We start from the raw sequence: 13,580 nt of genomic DNA on the forward strand, positions 1-13,580 counted from the left end.
ACTTATTGTTTATGTATTTATTATTACTATTATTTCGTTCTCTTTTTATTTGCGCAGTTTGTTGTCTTTTCATACTGAACGCCAAGTTGGTGCAGTCTTTCATTGATTCTATTATGGTTGTTATTCTATTATGGCTTGATTGAGTATGCCTGCAAGAAAATGAACCTCATGGTTGTATATGGTGACAGATCTGTACTTTGATAATAAACATTTTGAACTTTGAACTTTAGTAATTGCACAATTTGTAAGGCCTTCAAAGAGCTTCTGAAAATTTTATTTATTCCCTTGGGCTCCAGAACACTAACGGGAATATTTTTAATGTTTTTGAAAGAATTTTTTGAAAGATTAACATCAGGTGTGGGGAATGGGAATGTGGGGGAAAAAATGGGTTTGGGTAGAACTAGTTTAAAAAGGATGTTTGATGGTGTGAACACTAAGGGCCAAAGGACTTTCTTCCTTGCTGCATCATTTTATGACTGTGATCGATTACTAAGGAACCAACTAAATACCCAGCTATTTATCTTGTATTATTTTCTTTAACATTTATTATAATGAATTTAAAATAATATTAAAATCAGGTAGCTGGTCATAACTTCAACTGTATTCCTTAAATTGTAACAAGTTATTGCTCTTAAATATAGCAGGCGTTGTTAGAACATAGGACGGTACAGATTGGAAGGGGCCCTTTGGCCCACAATCTTGTGCTGAACTAATTAAGATAAGAGCTTCTTGAACACAAATCTCCAATCTGCATCCATCAATATTATCAAAGCAACTTTTTAAAGTTTTTATTTTAATGTGCTACCAATTAAAATTTTATTCCCAGCTGGTAGTGCAAAACATAGTCACATGAGCTTAGTATACTCTGCCCCCCAAATTCACATCATTTACTTCAATGTAATGAATTTTGGAGTTGGGAGGGGGGAGGTTTGCAAGGTGCAAATGCGATTGTTAAATATAGTTAATGTAATTGAATAGAGATGGATTTCCTGGCATGGGTAATTGTCTTAACTCAATATAAAATTTAGAATTATTGATACAGTATGTAAGTGAATGAGAATACACTCGGGAGAAGGATAAATTTCTCAAATCTTGCAGAGTTTTGGCTATCAATTCCTGCTGGAATTGGTTATAGGGACTAAAGGGAAAAAAATCATCTCCAGATTTTGTTTCACATCAGATTTTTAACTTTGACCGCCTCTTTGTCCTCATGGGAAAAGCATGGGGACTGTTGCTCAATTGTAAGCGGAAGGTTCATATTGAAATGAACGAGAAATCTAGACTAAACTATTATTTGTTTGGTTGTTTGGGCAACATACCAGAAAACCCTTGACATTGAGACGCATTGCAATATCATTCATTTACAACAAATATGCATCATATTTTCAAGAAATATTTTCTATTAATTTCGAAGCTTCCCCCCTCCCCCACCACCACCGGTCAGAAACTGTTTACAAATTCTTCAATAGGAGGCAGTTAGAAACATACACAATGGTCTGTACCTCATATATTCTAGTTTATAAGACCATAAGATGTAGGAGTAGAATTAGGCCATTTGGCCCATCGAGTCTCCTCCACTATTCAATCATGGCTGATCCTTTTTTCCCCTCCTCAATCCCATTTCCCGGCCTTCTCCCCATAGCCTTTGATGCCGTGTCCAATCAAGAAGCTGTCAAGCTCTGCCTTAAATACACCTAATGACTTGGCCTCCATAACTGCATGTGGTAACATATTCTGGCTAAAGAAATTCCTCCACATCTCTGTCTTAAATGGACACCCCTCTATCCTGAGGCTGTGCCCTCTTGTCCTCGAATCCCTCACCATGGGAAACATCCTTTCCACATCTACTCTGTCTAGGCCTTTGGATGTTCAAAAGATTTCAATGAGATCCCCCCTCATCCTTCAATATTTCAGCGAGTACAGACCCAGAGACATCAAACGTTCTTCGTATGATAACTCTTTCATTCCAGGAATCATCCTTGTGAACCTCCTCTGGCCTCTGTCTAATGCCAGCACATCTTTTCTTAGCTGAGGAACCCCAAACTGTTATGATGGATGTACAGTTTATCCAACAGTTTGTTAGATGCACTCTTAATTCACACAATCACAATTTATTTGTTGAGTTGGAACATGAATGGTCCATCTACTGAATTTTGCATGTATGTGAATTAGATATGGTAACTGGTTCCTACTGTCCATTTCTGAGGGTAGGAGAATTTCCTAATCACCTTTGTTTATTTCAGCATGGCAAGCTCTTGATGATTAGTTAAAAAAAACTTCAATGGCATTGTCTTGACTGAATTCAAATGTCAACCTTGACTGGAATTCAAATTCATGATCTTCAGAGTTGGGAGTCCAATAACCTCACTGATGCAGCTGCTGGGGTCACTCCTTGAAGTATGTGATACTCCAGGAATGAAATTCAAGTTCATGGCTAGCAATACCCCATGTCCTTTGCTGCTTTAAAATGTGAACTGTTTACTACAGTAATGATTGTAAATTCATTTCCAGGAATGAACGTGCTAAAAGGGAACTTTACAAGACTAAAGTACGAGGGAATATTAAACTGTATGAGGTAAGTTGCAAGCACAATTTTATACAATACCTTTTAAAAGCTTGGACATGTTACAGCAGCAATTGCTGCCCAAAAATAATGTAATAACATTTTTTCATCGTGGGCGGAAGGTAGTCAGAGTACAATGTAAGCTTTTATATGATAGGCATCCGCTAGTCTCATGAGACCATGGATTTTCACCTTGGAAGGTTTCCAGGGCGCAGGCCTGGGCAAGGTTGTATGGGAGACCAGCAGTTGCCCATGCTGCAACTCTCCCCTCTCCACGCCACCGATGTTGTCCCAGGGAAGGGCATTAGGACCCATACAGCTTGGCACCAGTGTTGTCGCAGAGCAATGTGTGGTTAAGTGGCTTGCCCAAGGACACACATGCTGCCTTAGCCAAGGCTCAAACTAGCGACCTTCAAATCACTAGACGAACGCCTTAACCACTTGGCCACATGCCAACACAAGCTTTTATGTAAACTCAATGATTAAGGAAGCTATTCAACTATTGTAAATAATCAGGTTAGACAAGAATCTTGACAAAATACACTTGCCAGGAAGATTGCATCTGTTATTGCTTTTGAAGCTAGTTAAGAATGAGTCTGAAGTTGGAAATGTTCGAAGGTAGATTAATGGTAGACAGCAGTGGTTAAAGATCATCAGAGTTTCATTGGCCATAAGGAGGACTTAACCATTCATGACTTGCTTTCACCTTCATTATGACGTTGAAGTAATGTGACCATCGCTTACATCAAAACAACCATTTTACACTAAACTCTTGCAATTGTGAAATGCAGTGTGGGCATCAGTGATAACATGACACTATTCTGTTCATCTTCTCTTAAGCTTGGAAAAGAAATGGCAGATATCTAAAGGAAAACAGTGAAATAAATCTATACAATATTTCTGCTAGTAGACTGACAAAAAGCAGGACTGCATAGAAAATAGACCTATTCTTCAATAATTCCCATCATTATGATGAGTGCACTGGACCACCCAAAGATACTAAATAAACTCTATAAGATGATTTATTAGTCTTGATGAAATATAAATATTTATCATAACTGAGACCTACAATTGCAGTGACACTGTTGCTGGCCCTCATTTGAGGAAATCCTATGCAGAATTAGGTTACTGTGTTATTTGAACCTGTTCTTCCCACTCCCTAATTCAATTTTAAGGATGCCACCAACTGGAAACTTACCAGATAAGAAGGGGAGGGAAAAGTAGAATACAACTTAAGATTTAAAGTCTTGAAACAATCACTCTGCTTGGATGCACAGCATCAGTTAAGTATTCTTAAGAGCAGAGAACTTGTAAGTTCTCAGATGGAGTTGGAATATGTGCTGAATGAAGCAAGACAGAGGAAAGAAGTTCCGCTTTGCCCAGAGTAAAACTAACTCTCGTGTAACATCGCTTAAGATCATTGAAAGGAGGTAATTGTAATGTCATCAGGATGCACTGAGACACAGCAAATATAAAATCCAAAAGAAATGTTTATTTGCAAAACAACACCTTGAAAACAACAAACACAAAATGCTGGAGGAACTCAGCAAGTCAGGCAGTATCTGTGGAAATGAACAGTCGATGTTTCGAGCTGAGAATCTTCTTCAGGACTGGAAATGAAGGGGGAAGATGCCAGAATAAAAAGGTGGAGGGATGGAAAGAAGGATACCTAGAAGGTGGGGGGAAAGGTAAAGGGCTGGAGAGGAAGGAATCTGATTGGAAAGGAGAGTGGACCATAGGAGAACGGCAAGGACGGGGGGGGGTGGGGGGGAGTGGGGGTAGAAAGGAAACAAGGGTAAGGTGATAGGCAGTTGAGAGAAGGTAAGAGGCCAGAGTGGGGAAAAGAAGAAGAGGAGAAGGGTAGGGATTTTTTTTAACAGTAAGAGAAACCGACATTCATGCCATTGGGTTGGAGGCTACTCAGATGGAATATAAGGTGTTGCTCCTCCACCCTGAGGGTGGCCTCATTTTTGCACAAGAGGAGACCATGGACCGACATGTCAGAATAGGATGGGAAAGGGAGTTAAAATGTTGGGCCACTGGGAAGTTTCGCTTTTGATGGCTGAAGCGGAAGTGCTCGACGAAGCGGTCCCCCCAACCTGTTGGCATGAACATCAATAGGACCAAAATCTTAACACATACAGATGTGGAGAGAACTTTGTGGATACACTTTGGATACACTATGGTCACTAAACTTGGCAATGTAAATGTAACTCAGAGCAATGCATTGCAGCCTAAAGGCAGACAAAAGCTGATGGCTTGTCGAGTCCCAGCATAACTGATCTCTTTTTTGATGCATTATGTGCTTCAGTTGTTTGAAACTCTCTTCCTAATTCTCACCAAGTAATGACAATTTTGTTCCTCTCCCAACTCCAAATTATACACATATCCTATAAAGATCGGCATCCTCATCTTTGGATCCTAAGTCTCTCTATAGTGGCTCTCTTCCTGTGACAATGTAGCTAGCCTTCTTCCCAACAACAGTGTAAATCTTTTAAAAACACAAACACGAGGAAATCTGCAGATGCTGGAAATTCAAGCAACACACACAAAATGCTGGTGGAACGCAGCAGGCCAGGCAGCATTTTGAGTGTGTTGCTCAGTGCAAATCTTTTGTTCGTTTACTCAATACACACTTGCGATTGATGGAGGGAGTATGAAGAATCTAGTGCCAGTCAAGTGGCTATTTTGTTTTGAATAGTGTTATTGGAACAACGTTCATTGAGTCAAGTGGAGATTATTCTATCACACGCTTGACTTCCACATCTTAGATGGTGCAGAATCTTTGAAGTATCTTGCCACAGGAAATTCAATCTTCAATCTATTCTTACATACAGGGAATGAATATGTTCACTTTTTTTATTTTGAGATACAGCACTGTAACAGGCCCTGAGGCCCAGCAAGCCCATACCGCCTAATTAACAATGAACCAACTAACATATACATCTTTGGTACGTGGGAGGAAACCAGGGCACCTGGAGGAAACCCACGTGGTAAACTCCTTACAGACAGTTGCAAAAGTGAACTCAGATTGATGGTGCTGTAATAGAGTTACTCTAACTGCTATATTACCGAACAGCTCTTACAAACTATGATCGAATATGGTTGATCAATCGTGATTGTGTGCATATTGATGGTAGTGGACTCAGCAATGGTGATGCTGTTAAACATTCAGAGTAGGTAGTTATGGGTATATGAGGTTCTCCCTGTGGTGAGGAGCCTTTCAGGGCCGCTCACTCACCTTTGGGCCCCATTAGACAAACCAGGTTAGGGTAGCGGGCGGGCTTCATACCCCAGTGACACAGGGACATGCCTGTCCTAGTGAGTGAGGTCAGCTCTGGTGGACTGGGCAGAGGAGATCAACAGTGAACTCCAATGGCCAGGAAGGCTTTGTGGAGAGCAAAGGCCGTTACAAGGGATAGAAGAAGCCATGGTCATCCACTGCAACCAAGGAAGACCCCAGTTTGTGACAACTACTTATACCACTGGACCTAGACTTCCAAGGTCAAGAGAGTGGAACTGTCCCAATGCGATAGCTTTTCCACTTTAAAAACCCTCCGCACAGGTCATTGTTGGATACAATGGCCAACCAGCTATAGGTGGTTAGACTCTCTCTTATTGGTCATTTCCTGACACTGTGTGGCATGAATGTTATTGCAGTTCCTCAGCCTAGGCCCAAATATTATCTCAGTCTTTTTGTATCCAAATGTGAACTCCACCATTTAAATGAGTTGCAAATGGAAATGTTCTAAGCATTGCTCGCTGATGATGTCTCACCGTAATTTCTGATCTTGTGATGCAAGAAAGGTCGTTGAGGAAGCAGTAACAATTCCAAATTCAATTACCTTTGTTCAAAATGAAGCCATGCCTGGCATATTTTAAAATACCAATTGTGACACTGAATAAATATCATGTTTGATGCTGGCTGCCAAATGTCTTTGTCTCTATTATGGGTTAATGCCAGAACACAGTACCTAAAGACTCATGTACCAGATATTAATCCTCTGTTGCACTATAAATACTCAAGGCATCCACTGAATAAGGTATATATAACTGCTGGTCTACTTTAATATTCTCAAAGACAACCAATCTGGGCTTGTGTAGAGGGGGTGTATTTTTGTTTCTGGTGGGACTGTGACCTTGGTGTTATTGGAGGGAGCTGCAGAGTGTCAGCAGAGGCCTCCGATGTTGTCCCTTCAGCCAGTGTCCTTTATTGAGGCCATGCGTAAGAAAAGCTGAGCGCTGTTAGGATGCTTCATACCAGCTGCAGGACGATTGCTGAAGTCACAATTTCTTGCTGCAATTTTTAAAAAGTTAAGTCTCAAGATTTAGGAGGTCAAAAAGGTTAAAGCCCATTTCACCAACGTTAAGCCGTGTTGACGTTAAAGCTCAGGCCTTTTTCTATATTTTATTTTGCTTTCCCACATTAAAATTGCATGCTGCACCTGTGCGCATATGGTAGCTATATTAGATTTTACAGCTTACACATGAAATTATATCGTTATGCATATCCTTCATTCCTGACTGTGTCCTTTCTTCCACCTGCTTCATAATTTACCTCTTCAGAATTTCACAGCCATACAAGAATTATGCAAACTGTGAGAAAATAACTTAAATTTCTTAAATTTATTATGAGACTGATTTGGTAATTTCACACAGAATACTGGAAAACTACCAAATGTATATGGTATGGTACACCAAGAAGAGAATTGTGGACGGAGTCATGAAGGGGGAAGGATTGTGTTTGGAATAGTAGATAGGTAGAGGGCATTGAATTTGAAGTCATAGCTGGAAGAATGTTGGATATGAAATAATAAATGAGCAGGATTTAATCATAGGGTTATGACTATCAAGGCAAGAATTGCATTTAAGACAGAAGATTCACGGAGTAACTTTGAAGTAATTTCTTGGGTAAGTGGAGGCTGAAGACCTGATACATGTTTGCTGTTCTCGGTGTCGGATGTGGGAGGCCCTGGAGTCTCCAAGCCTCCCGGACGTCTACATCTGCGCCAAGTGCATCGAGATGCAGCTCCTAAGGGACCGTGTTACGGAACTGGAGCTGCAGCTCGATGACCTTCGTCTGGTCAGGGAGAGCGAGGAGGTGATAGAGAGGAGTGGAAGGCAGGTGGTCACGCCGGGGCCACGGGAGGCAGACAAGTGGGTCACGGTTAGGAGGGGGAAGGGGAAAAGTCAGGTGATGGGGAGTACCTCGGTGGCTGTGCCCCTTAACAACAGGTACTCCTGTTTGAGTACTGTTGGGGGGGGACAGCTTACCCGGGGGAAGCGACAGTGGCCGTGCCTCCGGCACAGAGTCTGGCCCTGTAGCTCAGAAGGGTAGGGCAAGGAAGAGGAGGGCAGTTGTGATAGGGGACTCGATAGTAAGGGGGTCAGATAGGCGATTCTGTGGACGCAGTCCAGAGACCCGGATGGTAGTTTGCCTCCCTGGTGCCAGGGTCCGGGATATTTCTGATCGTGTCCAAGATATCCTGAAGTGGGAGGGTGAGGAGCCAGAGGTCGTGGTACATATAGGTACCAATGACATAGGTAGGAAAAGGGATGAGGTCCTGAAAGGAGAATATAGGGAGCTAGGAAGGGAGTTGAGAAAAAGAACCGCAAAGGTAGTAATCTCGGGATTACTGGCTGTGCCACGCGACAGTGAGAGTAGGAATGCGATGAGGTGGAGGATAAATGCGTGGCTGAGGGATTGGAGCAGGGGGCAGGGATTCAAGTTTTTGGATCATTGGGACCTCTTTTGGCGCAGGCGTGATCTGTACAAAAAGGACGGGTTACACTTGAATCCTAGGGGGACCAATATCCTGGCAGGGGCTACTGAGGTGACTTTAAACTAGAATGGTTGGGGGGTGGGAATCAAATTAAAGAGGCTAGGCGTGAGGAGGTTAGTTCACAACAGAGGGATGGGAACCAGTGCAGAGAGACAGAGGGGTGTAAAGTGAGCGTAGAAGCAAAAAGTACAAAGGAGAAAAGTAAAAGTGGCAGGCCGACAAATCCAGGGCAAGCATTAAAAAGGGCCACTTTTCAACATAATTGTACAAGGGCTAAGAGAGTTGTAAAAGAGCGCCTGAAGGCTTTATGTGTCAATGCAAGGAGCATTCGTAATAAGGTGGATGAATTGAAAGTGCAGATTGTTATTAATGATTATGATATAGTTGGGATCACAGAGACATGGCTCCAGGGTGACCAGGGATGGGAGCTCAACGTTCAGGGATATTCAATATTCAGGAGGGATAGACATGAAGGAAGGGGAGGTGGGGTGGCGTTGCTGGTTAAAAAAGAGATTAACGCAATAGAAAGGAAGGACATAAGCCGGGAAGATGTGGAATCGATATGGGTAGAGCTGCGTAACACTAAGGGGCAGAAGACGCTGGTGGGAGTTGTGTACAGGCCACCTAACAGTAGTAGTGAGGACGGAGATGGTATTAAACAGGAAATTAGAAATGTGTGCAATAAAGGAACAGCAGTTATAATGGGTGACTTCAATCTACATGTAGACTGGGTGAACCAAATTGGTAAAGGTGCTGAGGAAGAGGATTTCTTGGAATGTATGCGGGATGGTTTTTGAACCAACATGTCGAGGAACCGACTAGAGAGCAAGCTATTCTGGACTGGGTTTTGAGCAATGAGGAAGGGTTAATTAGCGATCTTGTCGTGAGAGGCCCCTTGGGTAAGAGTGACCATAATATGGTGGAATTCTTCATTAATATGGAGAGTGACATAGTTAATTCAGAAACAAAGGTTCTGAACTTAAAGAGGGGTAACTTTGAAGGTATGAGACGTGAATTAGCTAAGATAGACTGGCAAATGACACTTAAAGGATTGACGGTGGATATGCAATGGCAAGCATTTAAAGGTTGCATGGATGAACTACAACAATTGTTCATCCCAGTTTGGCAAAAGAATAAATCAAGGAAGGTAGTGCATCCGTGGCTGACAAGAGAAATTAGGGATAGTATCAATTTCAAAGAAGTAGCATACAAATTAGCCAGAGAAAGTGGCTCACCTGAGGACTGGGAGAAATTCAGAGTTCAGCAGAGGAGGACAAAGGGCTTAATTAGGAAGGGGAAAAAAGATTATGAGAGAAAACTGGCAGAGAACATAAAAACGGACTGTAAAAGCTTTTATAGATATGTAAAAAGGAAAAGACTGGTAAAGACAAATGTAGGTCCCCTGCAGACAGAAACAGGTGAATTGATTATGGGGAGCAAGGACATGGCAGACCAATTGAATAATTACTTTGGTTCTGCCTTCACTAAGGAGGACATAAATAATCTTCCAGAAATAGTAAGGGACAGAGGGTCCAGTGAGATGGAGGAACTGAGTGAAATACATGTTAGTAGGGAAGTGGTGTTAGGTAAATTGAAGGGATTGAAGGCAGATAAATCCCCAGGGCCAGATGGTCTGCATCCTAGAGTGCTTAAGGAAGTAGCCCAAGAAATAGTGGATGCATTAGTGATAATTTTTCAAAACTCGTTAGATTCTGGACTAGTTCCTGAGGATTGGAGGGTGGCTAATGTAATCCCACTTTTTAAAAAAGGAGGGAGAGAGAAACCGGGGAATTATAGACCGGTTAGCCTAACGTCGGTGGTGGGGAAGCTGCTGGAGTCAGTTATCAAGGATGTGATAACAGCACATTTGGAAAGCGGTGAAATGATCGGACAAAGTCAGCATGGATTTGTGAAAGGAAAATCATGTCTGACGAATCTCATAGAATTTTTTGAGGATGTAACTAGTAGAGTGGATAGGGGAGAACCAGTGGATGTGGTATATTTGGATTTTCAAAAGGCTTTTGACAAGGTCCCACACAGGAGATTAGTGTGCAAACTTAAAGCACACGGTATTGGGGGTAAGGTATTGGTGTGGGTGGAGAATTGGTTAGCTGACAGGAAGCAAAGAGTGGGAATAAACGGGACCTTTTCAGAATGGCAGGCGGTGACTAGTGGGGTACCGCAAGGCTCAGTGCTGGGACCCCAGTTGTTTGCAATATATATTAATGACTTGGATGAGGGAATTAAATGCAGCATCTCCAAGTTTGCGGATGACACGAAGCTGGGTGGCAGTGTTAGCAGTGAGGAGGATGCTAAGAGGATGCAGGGTGACTTGGATAGGTTGGGTGAGTGGGCAAACTCATGGCAGATGCAATTTAATGTGGATAAATGTGAAGTTATCCACTTTGGTGGCAAAAATAGGAAAACAGATTATTATCTGAATGGTGGCCGATTAGGAAAAGGGGAGGTGCAACGAGACCTGGGTGTCATTATACACCAGTCATTGAAAGTGGGCATGCAGGTACAGCAGGCGGTGAAAAGGGCGAAATGGTATGCTGGCATTTATAGCGAGAGGATTCGAGTACAGGAGCAGGGAGGTACTACTGCAGTTGTACAGGGCCTTGGTGAGACCACACCTGGAGTATTGTGTGCAGTTTTGGTCCCCTAATCTGAGGAAAGACATCTTTGCCATAGAGGGAGTACAAAGAAGGTTCACCAGATTGATTCCTGGGATGGCAGGTCTTTCATATGAAGAAAGACTGGATGAACTGGGCTTGTACTCGTTGGAATTTAGAAGATTGAGGGGGGATCTGATTGAAACGTATAAGATCCTAAAGGGATTGGACAGGCTAGATGCGGGAAGATTGTTCCCGATGTTGGGGAGGTCCAGAACGAGGGGTCACATTTGAGGATAGAGGGGAAGCCTTTTAGGACCGAGATTAGGAAAAACTTCTTCACACAGAGAGTGGTGAATCTGTGGAATTCTCTGCCACAGCAAACTGTTGAGGCCAGTTCATTGGCTATGTTTAAGAGGGAGTTAGATATGGCCCTTGTCGCTACGGGGGTCAGGGGTTATGGAGGGAAGGCTGGGGCGGGGTTCTGAGTTGGATGATCAGCCATGATCATAATAAATGGCGGTGCAGGCTCGAAGGGCCGAATGGCCTACTCCTGCACCTATTTTCTATGTTTCTATGTTTCTATGTCCCGTGGATGTTTAATGCTATGGCAGAGTGAAAGTTGAAATGACGCCTGATTTCTTACAAAAGTTAAGCAAGCATTGTGACATCTTGTCGTTAATGCCCTTTAAGTAATTGCTTTAAGAAGTAGCATCAATCTACCTTTCAACACTTGAATTGTAAATAATCAGTAGAGTATAGCAACAGGGCTGCCTTGCTTCAGTGAGAATTTTAAAGTGTGTTTTCTGTGATGGGATAAGGAAACCTGAAGCATGTTCATTTCAATTGACATGCAGAGATCTCTTCAAGGATGCTTCAATTAAATAAATGTTGGAGTCAGAACAGAAATGTTAAAAGAACTCAGCCAATCAAGAAGCATTCATGGAAGAGAAGCATTTCAGGTCAATGACTTTTCATCGGAATAGTGGGGGGAAAGTGGGTGGAGAGTGGTGGGAGGGAAAGGTATAAGGCAAAAAAAAATTGGTATAGATTAATACTGATCAGGAAGATGTGTAAGAACAGTTAGCAAGGCATTTTAGGTCAAAGCTGAGTGAGGGATATAAGCATGATAATAGGAAAACATGAGAGCATTATACCTCAAGTTGGGAATTTAATGTTCATTCCAGAAAGATGCAAAGTACCTAAATGGGAGATGCTGGTACTCTTTTAGTTTATGTCAGACCTTATAACAGAATGATGAAACCACAGACAGATAGGTCAGAATGGGAGTGGTGCACAAAATATGATCACCCAACATGCATTTAGTTTCTCCAGTGCTGAGGAGAGTCCACATTATAAACACCGAATGCAGTGGCCAAGATTGGAAGAAGGGTATTTGAATCTTTGCTTTACGGGGAATGGCTGTGTAGAAAGGGAAGAGGCAAATGGGCAGCTGATGCAGATCATCTAGTTTTCACCATCGCCTTCAATCTCCTCTTCTCTGACTCCAAGCAATCAGTCCGCAGCGGAGGCTCCAGGTTTGCTTGCAGCTCAGTGATTCTGAGCCTGACAGGATGTTGAATTGTTCTCTACTGATTTGCCCCATTTTGTTGGCCAAGATCCTTGCCTGAGACATTGAGTTCTTCCAGCATTTTATCTTTTCTTTTAAGTTTCGAGCATTTGAAAGTTTCTTTTTTTGACTTCTCTTCTCATATTTCAGGAATTCTTAGTTGAGTTTTGTCAGCTAATATCCATTTAATAAGTAGAAGTCAATAATTAAAGTTATCTGAGTCTTGATTTCAGCAATCATTTCATTCAGATTTGAACACCATGCAACATTATGCCATGCTGACACTTTTGGGAAACTGACTAATAGAAATGGATTGAGATCGTCCAGCCTCAAAGCACCCTTACAGCAATAAGAGTTGATCACATTCGTATGGTTCAGATATGAAATCTGGTAGCAAATTTAAAAGAGAATTTTAATAAAATACTATATGTCAGAAAAACCATACTGTTAGTATTAATTCAATATGGCATGACAAAGATCAAATGGGGTTAGAAAGAGTGATATTGGGGGAGTCAGTCTCAATGAAGTCATAAAAATGTACCTCACAGCACACCTATTAATTTTTCCATATTTAAAAAGATACCGAAAGCCCTAAAAACTCAGATGTTAAACTTTAACAGTTTGATCTTTGACTTTATCAGCAGTAGTTCAAATGTTTGTAACTTTTCTCTAATAAAGCTTTGATTTGTTTTAAGTCAATGAAACATATATTAAATACTTTGTGTTGCTTTGTTAGTTGAGACAGTGCTGTCATAAATTTAACTCAACATTCCTTTCATTAACAGGTGGAGAGCATTTGTCAAATCCACCATCCAGACTGAAATGGCCTATGGTTACAGACCAGGTTAAAGTGTGTAATTCTTTAAGCTCTTCTCTTCAGAGATATCAACAAGTGAAAGATAAAAGGAATGTGTGTCAGGGAAAAAAAACTATTTGTCTTCACTGAAAAAAAAATTAGAAAAAATAAATGGATTAGCACTTCCAATTAGACATGACCAAAATCTAAATCTGTTGACCATTCTTCAAGAGTCAGTTCCCAAATAACAATT

The 13,580-nt window shown here is 41.7% G+C and overlaps 1 long non-coding RNA gene across 1 annotated transcript in view; it reads left to right on the forward strand.

Annotated features, from left to right (window-relative positions):
• The window catches only part of LOC134347518 (uncharacterized), a 73,432-nt gene extending 59,980 nt beyond the window's left edge, over nucleotides 1–13,452 (forward strand). Inside the window, exons 2-3 of the long non-coding RNA XR_010018176.1 lie at nucleotides 2,512–2,575; nucleotides 13,317–13,452. This is a non-coding gene — a long non-coding RNA (uncharacterized LOC134347518). The remainder of the gene's footprint in view (nucleotides 1–2,511; nucleotides 2,576–13,316) is intronic.
• Nucleotides 13,453–13,580: the final 128 nt, after the last annotated feature.

This window comes from Mobula hypostoma, chromosome 6, assembly GCF_963921235.1.
Source record: "Mobula hypostoma chromosome 6, sMobHyp1.1, whole genome shotgun sequence".
Taxonomy (NCBI): Eukaryota; Metazoa; Chordata; class Chondrichthyes; order Myliobatiformes; family Myliobatidae; genus Mobula; species Mobula hypostoma.